This window comes from Hyla sarda, chromosome 5 (genome assembly GCF_029499605.1).
Source record: "Hyla sarda isolate aHylSar1 chromosome 5, aHylSar1.hap1, whole genome shotgun sequence".
NCBI lineage: Eukaryota > Metazoa > Chordata > Amphibia > Anura > Hylidae > Hyla > Hyla sarda.
The window spans coordinates 93460532-93469000 of NC_079193.1; positions in this window are offsets into that span (position 1 = coordinate 93460532).

Sequence of the window (8469 nt, forward strand, 5' to 3'; positions counted from 1 at the left end):
ATAAATTGTGAAGTTCAGTTATATTTATTTGCAGTCACAGAATAAAAATGTGCTATTTCTTGTTTTAATTATTCAGTAAAATACATTTACATGTGTTTCCCACTTTAGCATCTGCAAAAGCATAAGGTCTCTTTTTATTTGCATTAAAAAAAAGTATAAATGTGAATGATGGCTTGACGAGGGACATTCTTATTTTTGAGTAATCTTTTTCCCATTAAACTGAACCAAAAAAACATAGCATGGTATCATTTCCCCCCATGGTATAATACATGCAAGCTATGTAACAAAAGAAGTATAATGTTGATTCTGCCATGTATTATCAGGAAATAGGATACAATGCATGTTCCGAATTTAAATCCTGAAAAGCATGTTAAGCTATCTTAAAACCATTGGCACATTAGTAGAGAAATGCATATTATACAATATGTAAATATGGAGTAAGAAGGTGTAAAATTAGAGGATTGATTAATGTGAGTGAAAACTGGAGCCAAGAATATTTTTATGACTCCTAAAGGCATGATCTGTTAGCAGAAACTGTCTCCAAATATTTACATCTAGTTAAATAATTGCTAAAAAATTCAAGTTCATGGCTTGAAAATGACAATACACAGTAGTTGAGGTTTAAAGCAAATGGGATAGTGTATCTGGCGATAATTTTCTAGTAATATCATTGCAGCATTTACCAAATGTTTGACCCTCCCAGAGACAGGACATATTGTTGACACAATTAAGACTCCTTATTAATATCTTCTATTGTACATTGGTGCAGATGAACAAACTAGCGCCATTCTTGGCATATTACAGTACAGTATTACAAACAGAAGCATTAGCTGTATTTTGAGCAATGAGAGTTTATTATTATTAGAGATGAGCGAGTCAACCCGGTCTTGCTCAGAACTTTGGCATGACAGTGACTAGCAGAATTTTTAAACAGGCTCGCACAAGCCTGGAATCAGCAGTAATAATAGCAGTAAGGATGAAGAACACATGACTGGATGAAAGAAGGAAGTACTGGGGACACTGAGATGACATTAGGGTAGCCCAGCATACCTTGCATCTATCATTACATGTCCCCAGGTTATCCAATCATCGCTTTGTATTTCAATGCAAACTGAGCAAATAATCAGTGGGCTGACCTTAGACAGTGATCTCCTGTCGACAGGAGTACTATGTCCAGTTGGTGCCTTTTGATTCCCAACCAGCAGTGAACAAGCCCATAAAAGCTATCACATTACAAGTAAAGCAAATAATTGATCAGTGGGCTGACCTTAGACAGTTAACTTCTGTCACCTGCAGTACTGTGTTGGTGCATGCAGATAACAGTTGGTGCACTACAGATGTCAGCCAGCAGCAAACGAACCCATAAAAGCTATAAAATTATAAAACCTAGCAAGCTGAGTAAAACAATGGTCTGACCTGTTAATGTACATACAAATTAAAAGCTTTGCAAACATGGAATACACATTTTAGGTCAAGTTCCGTGTATTTTCTAAGTTTAATCGAACTTGTATTTCTACTGAGATTTAACATAACTACACATTTAATAGTGTTAAGAGTAAATGGCATAGCCATCTAAGGATAAGTAACCTGTATTTTCTGGGTTTAATAAAACATACAGTATTTCTACCTGGATTTAACATAACTACACATTTAAAAGCATTGAGGGTGGATGCAGAATAGGCATCTCAGGCCAAGTTACGTGTATTTTCTGGGTTTAATTAAAAAACATAGCATTTGTTACCACTTCTTAACCAAATGCCTACAGTGATGATTTAGGAAGGAGGGATAGAGGAAGGGTCACAACTGGCTTTCAGTAGTATAAATGTTCTTGAGGAGGAGTTGGATGAGAAGGGTGAGGAAGTGGGAGCTGAGGAGGATTTGGCAATAGAATCTGTTGAAGGGATAGGGGACAAGGAATTTACACATAGTGACAGTAATGATGATCAACCTTAAAGGGGTACTGCACTGGAAAACCTTTTTTTCTTTTTTTAAATCAACAGATTTGTAAATTACTTCTATTGAAAAATCTTAATCCTTTCAGTACTTATCAACTGCTGTATGCTCCACAGGAACATCTTTTTATTTTTTATTTTCTTTCTGTCTTACCACAGTGCTCCCTGTTGACAACTCTGTCCATTTTAGGAACTGTGCAGAGCAGGTTTGCTATGGGAATTTGCTCCTACTCTGATTGAACAGTTCCTAAAACGGACAGAGGTGCCAGCAGAGAACACTGTGGTCAGACAAAAAGGAAATTCAAAAAGAAAATAACTTCCTGTGGAGTACATAACAGCTGATAAGTACTGGAAGGATTAAGATTTTTTAATAGAAGTAATTTACAAATCTGTTTAACTTTCTGGCACCAGTTGATTTAAACATTTTTTTTTTCCAGCAAAGTACCCCTTTAATGACATCCTTGACAGTACTGGATGGAGGGGGAACAAGCCAGGCCCTCAGAAAAGCTGACAAATATGGTAAGCTCTATGCTTTCTTGCTTATGCAATGATAGGTATATTGTGTGCATTAAAGGATATCTGCAGCTAAATACAACTTATCGCCTATCCACAGTATAGGGGATAAGTGTCTGGTCGCGGGGGGTCTGACCGCTGGGACCCCTGCAATCTCCCAAACGGGGCCCTTAATTGCTGCTCTATGTGAGGTATGCCCCCTCCACGCCCCCTCCTTATACAGTTCTATGGGAGAGGCGGGCAGGCACGAACGCTGCCTCCCCACCTCTCCATAGAGATACATGGAGGAGGCATGTCGGCCGCGATGTCACGCTACGGCCGGCACACTTCCTGCACGGGAGAGCTGCGGCAGAGCCGTGGCCCCGTGCAGGAGCATGCAGGAGATCGCGGGGATCCAAGCAGTTGGACCCCGAAAATCAAACTCTTATCCCATTTCCTGTGGATATGGGATAAGTTGTATTTTGCTGCAGATGTCCTTTAAGGAAAGACATAGTACTGAAAAGTCACACTCTTAGACAATCATTATGAAGAGTAAGGGAATATCTTTTACCTTTTGAGATGGAGGCTAAATTAGATTTTTATATTCGGTGCTTTCCTGCACCAAACACCTGCTCAACGGAGGTCAACACTTTGCTTCCTATGCCAGCACTGCAAGGGGCAGGAGCAGCAGCAGCAGGGGCATGTTGGAGTACAGCATGACAAAGTTTTTACATCTGATATTCCAACCTGGCGTGAGTCATCACCAAAGGGATGTACATTAGAGCCCTGCACGAGACTGGTTTTTCCATCCAGCTCCCGATTTTTTTTTTTACCAATCCCGCCCGCTCCTGTACGGTGTTTGCTCCACTCCCGCCCACTCCCGCAACATTTTTGTCCAATTCTGCCCGCTCCCACTAATGTACACTAATGTACATTCCTATACAGGTGGGGATATGTGCAGAACATTGCATCCTAGTTGCACCCAATTTCAACACAGGCCTCTAATGTACATCACTACCTGAAAAAACAGGTTGATGCACACATAAGCTGTGCCCTTAGTCCTCCTGCAGACTTCTCTTCCCCCCTCCCGCGACCCCTGCATCATTCTTCTTTACACTTTTCTGCCCCCCGACCCCTCTACCCCCTTCTGCCCTAGCACCCCCCCCCCAAGACCCCTGCATCATTTTTGTTTACTCTTTTCTGCCCCCCAGACCCCTCTGTCCCTTTCTGCCCTAACACCCCCCATGACCCCTGCATCATTCTTATTTACATTTTTCTGCCCCCCGACCCTTCTATCCCATTCTACCCTAACCCCCCCCTCCCGCGACCCCTGCATCATTCTTCTTTACACTTTTCTGCCCCCCCAGTCCCCTCTGTCCCCTTCTGCCCTAACACCCCCCAAGACCCCTGCATCATTTTTCTTTACACTTTTCTGCCCCCAGACCCCTCTATCCCCTTCTGCCCTAACACCCCCCCCCCCACGCGACCCCTGCATCATTCTTCTTTAAACTTTTCTGCCGCCCTGAGACCCATCTGTCACCTTCTGCCCTAACACCCCCACCCCCTTTAGACCCCTGCATCATTCTTCTTTACACCTTTCTGCAGCTCCCCATATACCTCTTTATTCCATTCTGCCCTAACAATCCCCACCTCCCCCCGCACCCCTGCATTATACTTACTTTCACTTTCACTGGCACCAGGCCCTGATGGCTGGCCAACAGACGGCCCGGCCCTGCACACTTTCCTGTGTTCCAGGTCTCGACGATGCTCCACTGCTCTGGCCTCTTCTAGTGAGGCCTGGTCAGAGCAAATGATGCAGGCAGTGCTAATCGTGCTGTCTGCATCATTGGAGAAGCGCTGGCCAGGCAGGGAGCAGAGTGTTCCCTCGCTCCGGCGGCACACAGCTTTTCATATGTATCGGTGTACTAAAGCCACGATACATATGAATGCCAGGACAGCGGATGCCTCCTGAACCGGCCGGAAGTCCGTGTGGATCTGGACCGCGGTCCGGCAGTTGAGTAGATAAACTAAGTTTCTAAATCCTGTTGTGAATTCTTTGAGGTGTGTAGATTTTAGAAAGGGTTGGGGGCATTCCCATTGCACTTTTAGCAATACTAACATCTTTAACAGTGTGTGAACATCTTGTGAGTTCTAGGTCTGGCTTTGGCCAGAGGAACATCTCCCTGCTATGCTCTTGCTAGGCATACCTGCAGCTTGGCCTAAGTGTTATGTCAGTGAAATTATGTGTAAGATAGCACCTGAAACAAGCAAGTCACTGTTCTGTTCCTGTTCCAGTAATTTTTTTATTTTTTAAACCTTCAGGCTTGAATTAAAACACATCAGTTCAGAACTACTTCACGTTTATCTCTCATTTTTACTGAACTTTGTCATAATTCATCTCATCATCATACTTAGTAAAATTTTATTTATCTTACATAACAAACAACACCCTTATACCTTCACCACTTGTCTCCATTTTAAAAACTTCCAAGTCTCCTCCGGGCGGGGACCAGACCGGGGTGACTGCTGATATCTATCAGCAGGCACCCCGTCCAAACCCCTGGGGGGGTCCTGACACCCCCCATGTCAGCAATTGCCACAAATCGCTGGTCAATTCAGACTGGCGATTTGCGGCAATTCTGGGTCCATCGGGGTCTCTGGAGACCCGGAAAAAAAGGGTGAATGGGACTGTCCGAGACCCTTACACAGCAGGAGTGAGGTGGCACCGGTGCTGCCTCACGATCACGTGATCGGTCGGAATGACCAAAGAATCACGACCCTGCTGGGCTGGACAAGTTTGAGATGTGGCAAATTTTCCGCCGCAGCTCAAACTCCCAGCGAGAAACTCACTGTAAACCCACCCGCCCCGAATTTACCCTAAAAACACTACGCTTCAATACACCTAAACAAAATAAAAAATAAAACACTATATATACACATACCCCTACACAGTCCACCCAATAAAAAATAAACGTCTTGTAAGGCACTGTACGTTCACATGGAGGGGCAAACCTCCACCTGTTTCAAAACTACAACTCCCAGCATGTACTGACAGACCATGCATGCTGGGAGTTGTAGTTTTGCAACAGCTGGAGGCACACTGGTTGGAAAACCTTCAGTTAGGTTCTGTTACCTAACTCAAAATTTTCCAACCAGTGTGCATCCAGCTGTTGCAAAACTACAACTCCCAGCATGCACGGTCTGTCAGTACATGCTGAGAGTTGTCGTTTTGCATCAGCTGGAGGCACACTGGTTGGAAAACCTTCAGTTAGGTTCTGTTACCTAACTCAGTATTTTCCAATCAGTGTGCCTCCAGCTGTTGCAAAACTACAACTCCCAGCATGTACTGACAGACCGAGCATGCTGGGAGTTGTAGTTTTGCAACAGCTGGAGGGACACTGGTTGGAAAACCTTCAGTTAGGTTCTGTTACCTAACTCAGTATTTTCCAATCAGTGTGCCTCCAGCTGTTGCAAAACTACAATTCCCAGCATGTACTGATCACAGAAGGGCATGCTGGGAGATGTAGTTATGCAACAGCTGGAGGTACGCAACTACAACTCCCAGCATGCCGAGACAGCTGTTTGCTGTTTGGGCATGCTGAGATTTGCAGTTTTGCAACATCTGGAGTGCTACAATTTAGAGACCACTGAACAGTGATCTCCAAACTGTGGTCCTCCAGATGTTGCAAAACTACAACTCCCATCATGCCCAGACAGCAAACAGCTGTGTGGGCATACTAGGAGTTGTAGTTTTGCAAGATCTAGAGGGCAGTATAGAGATCACTGTGCAGTGATCTCTAAAATGTAGACCTCCAGCTGTTGCAAAACTACAAATCCCAGCATGCCCACACAGCAAACAGCTGTCTGGGCATGCTGGAGTTGTAGTTTTGCAACATCTGGAGGGCTACAGTCTAGAGACCACTATAGTGGTCTCAGACTGTAGCCCTCTAGATGTTGCTAGGCAACTCACCGGCTTCCGTCGCATCCAGGGAGCCGTCCTCTTCTGCCGCCCGCCGCCCGCAGATCTCCGTCGCCACCCGCCGATCACTGTCGCTCCACAGCCTCCGGACGGGTAAGTGAACGTCGGCGCCCGGTCCTCTTCGTTTTCCCCATTCTGCCCCGCCTATTGTGGGTGGGCAGGACGGAGAAAACGAAAGTAAAGCCCCCCCGCCCCCAATCTGCTATTGGTGGTCGCGTCTAGACCACCAATAGCAGGGATAGGATAGGAGGGGTGGCACCCCTGCCACCTCACTCCTATCGCTTCAGGGGGATCATGGGTGTCTTAGACAACCGCGATCCCCCTTATATTCCGGCTCACCGGGTCACCATAGACCCGGAATGACCCGGAATCGGCGCAAATCGCAAGTGTGAATTCACTTGCGATTTGCGCCGATCGCCGACATGGGTGGGTCATGGGCATTTGCACGGGGTGCCTGCTGATAGATATCAGCAGTCACCCCGGTCCGGTCCCCGCCCGGCGCGCGACGTAAGTACCAGGATGCATACGCCCTTCGTCCCCGACACGTTAAATTCTTTGAGGGGTGTAGTTTCCAAATATATAATGAAAAAATGAATAAAAAACGATCAGAAAGTTTGATCAATACAAAAATGGGACTGCTAAAAACTTCAGGTCACGGCACAAAAGACGAGCCCTCATACCGCCCCATACGCGGAAAAATAAAAAAGTTATAGGGGTCAGAAGATGACAATTTTAAACGTATAAATTTCCCTGCATGTAGTTATGATTTAGGACAAAGTCAAACCTATATAAGTAGGGTATCATTTTAACCGAATGGACCTACAGAATAAAGAGAAGGTGTCATTTTTTACCCAAAAAATGTACTGTGTAGAAACAGAAGTCCCCAAAATTTACAAAATGGCATTTTTTCGACAATTTTGTTGCACAATGATTTTTTTTCTGTTTCGCTGTAGAGTTTTGGGTAAAATTACTGATATCATTACAAAGTAGAATTGGTGGTGCAAAAAATAAGCCATCATATGGATTTTTACGTGCAAAATTGAAAGAATTTGGATTTTTTTAAAGGTAAGTAGAAAAAAACGAAAGTGCAAAAAACAGAAAAAACCCGGGATTAAAACCTGAAACACTAAAAAAGAACCCCACCAATAGATTTACTCTCCTCAAAGCCCCTACATACTCACAGATTACATAAACATCATTCATATATGCCAAAACATTCAACTCTCTCCCTCCACTCCCTGGAATCATTACACCTCTCATACATTTATCTCTTCTCAACAATTCCAACAAAGGCTCTATCGCACATATACATCTGTACAGAACACTGGTGAGGCCTCACTTGGAGTATTGTGCGCAGTACTGGAGGCCGTATCTCCAGAAGGATAGGAAGAGGGTCATGTGACACATCCAACTTATTGGGAATTTCACAAGAAAAACAATGATGTGCTTGGTTTTAACGTAACTTTATTCTTTCATGAGTTATTTACAAGTTTCTGACCACTTATAAAATGTGTTCAATGTGCTGCCCATTGTGTTGGATTGTCAATGCAACCCTCTTCTCCCAGTCTTCACACACTGATAGCAACACCGCAGGAGAAATGCTAGCACAGGCTTCCAGTATCCGTATACACTGCTATATACTACTATATACACCGCAGGAGAAATGCTAGCACAGGCTTCCAGTATCCGTAGCTTCAGGTGCTGCAGAATGGGCAAAACAAAAATTGGAACAGGACCCTCAGTTTACACAGAAGATTTTGTTCAGTGATGAGGCAAACTTTTATGTGAATGGTGAAGTTAACAAACAAAACCACCGCTATTGGTCTGACACTAACCCACATTGGATAGATCCCTCCAAGACTGTTGGAACACAAAAATTGATGGTATGGTATATGGGGTACAAAGATAGTGGGGCCATTATTCATCAATGGAAATCTCAAGGCCACTGGATATGCAAAATTGCTACATGATGATGTGTTTCCCTCTTTATGCACTGAAGCTGGCACGTTCCCTGAGTTTTTCCAGCAAGATGGTGTACCACCACAT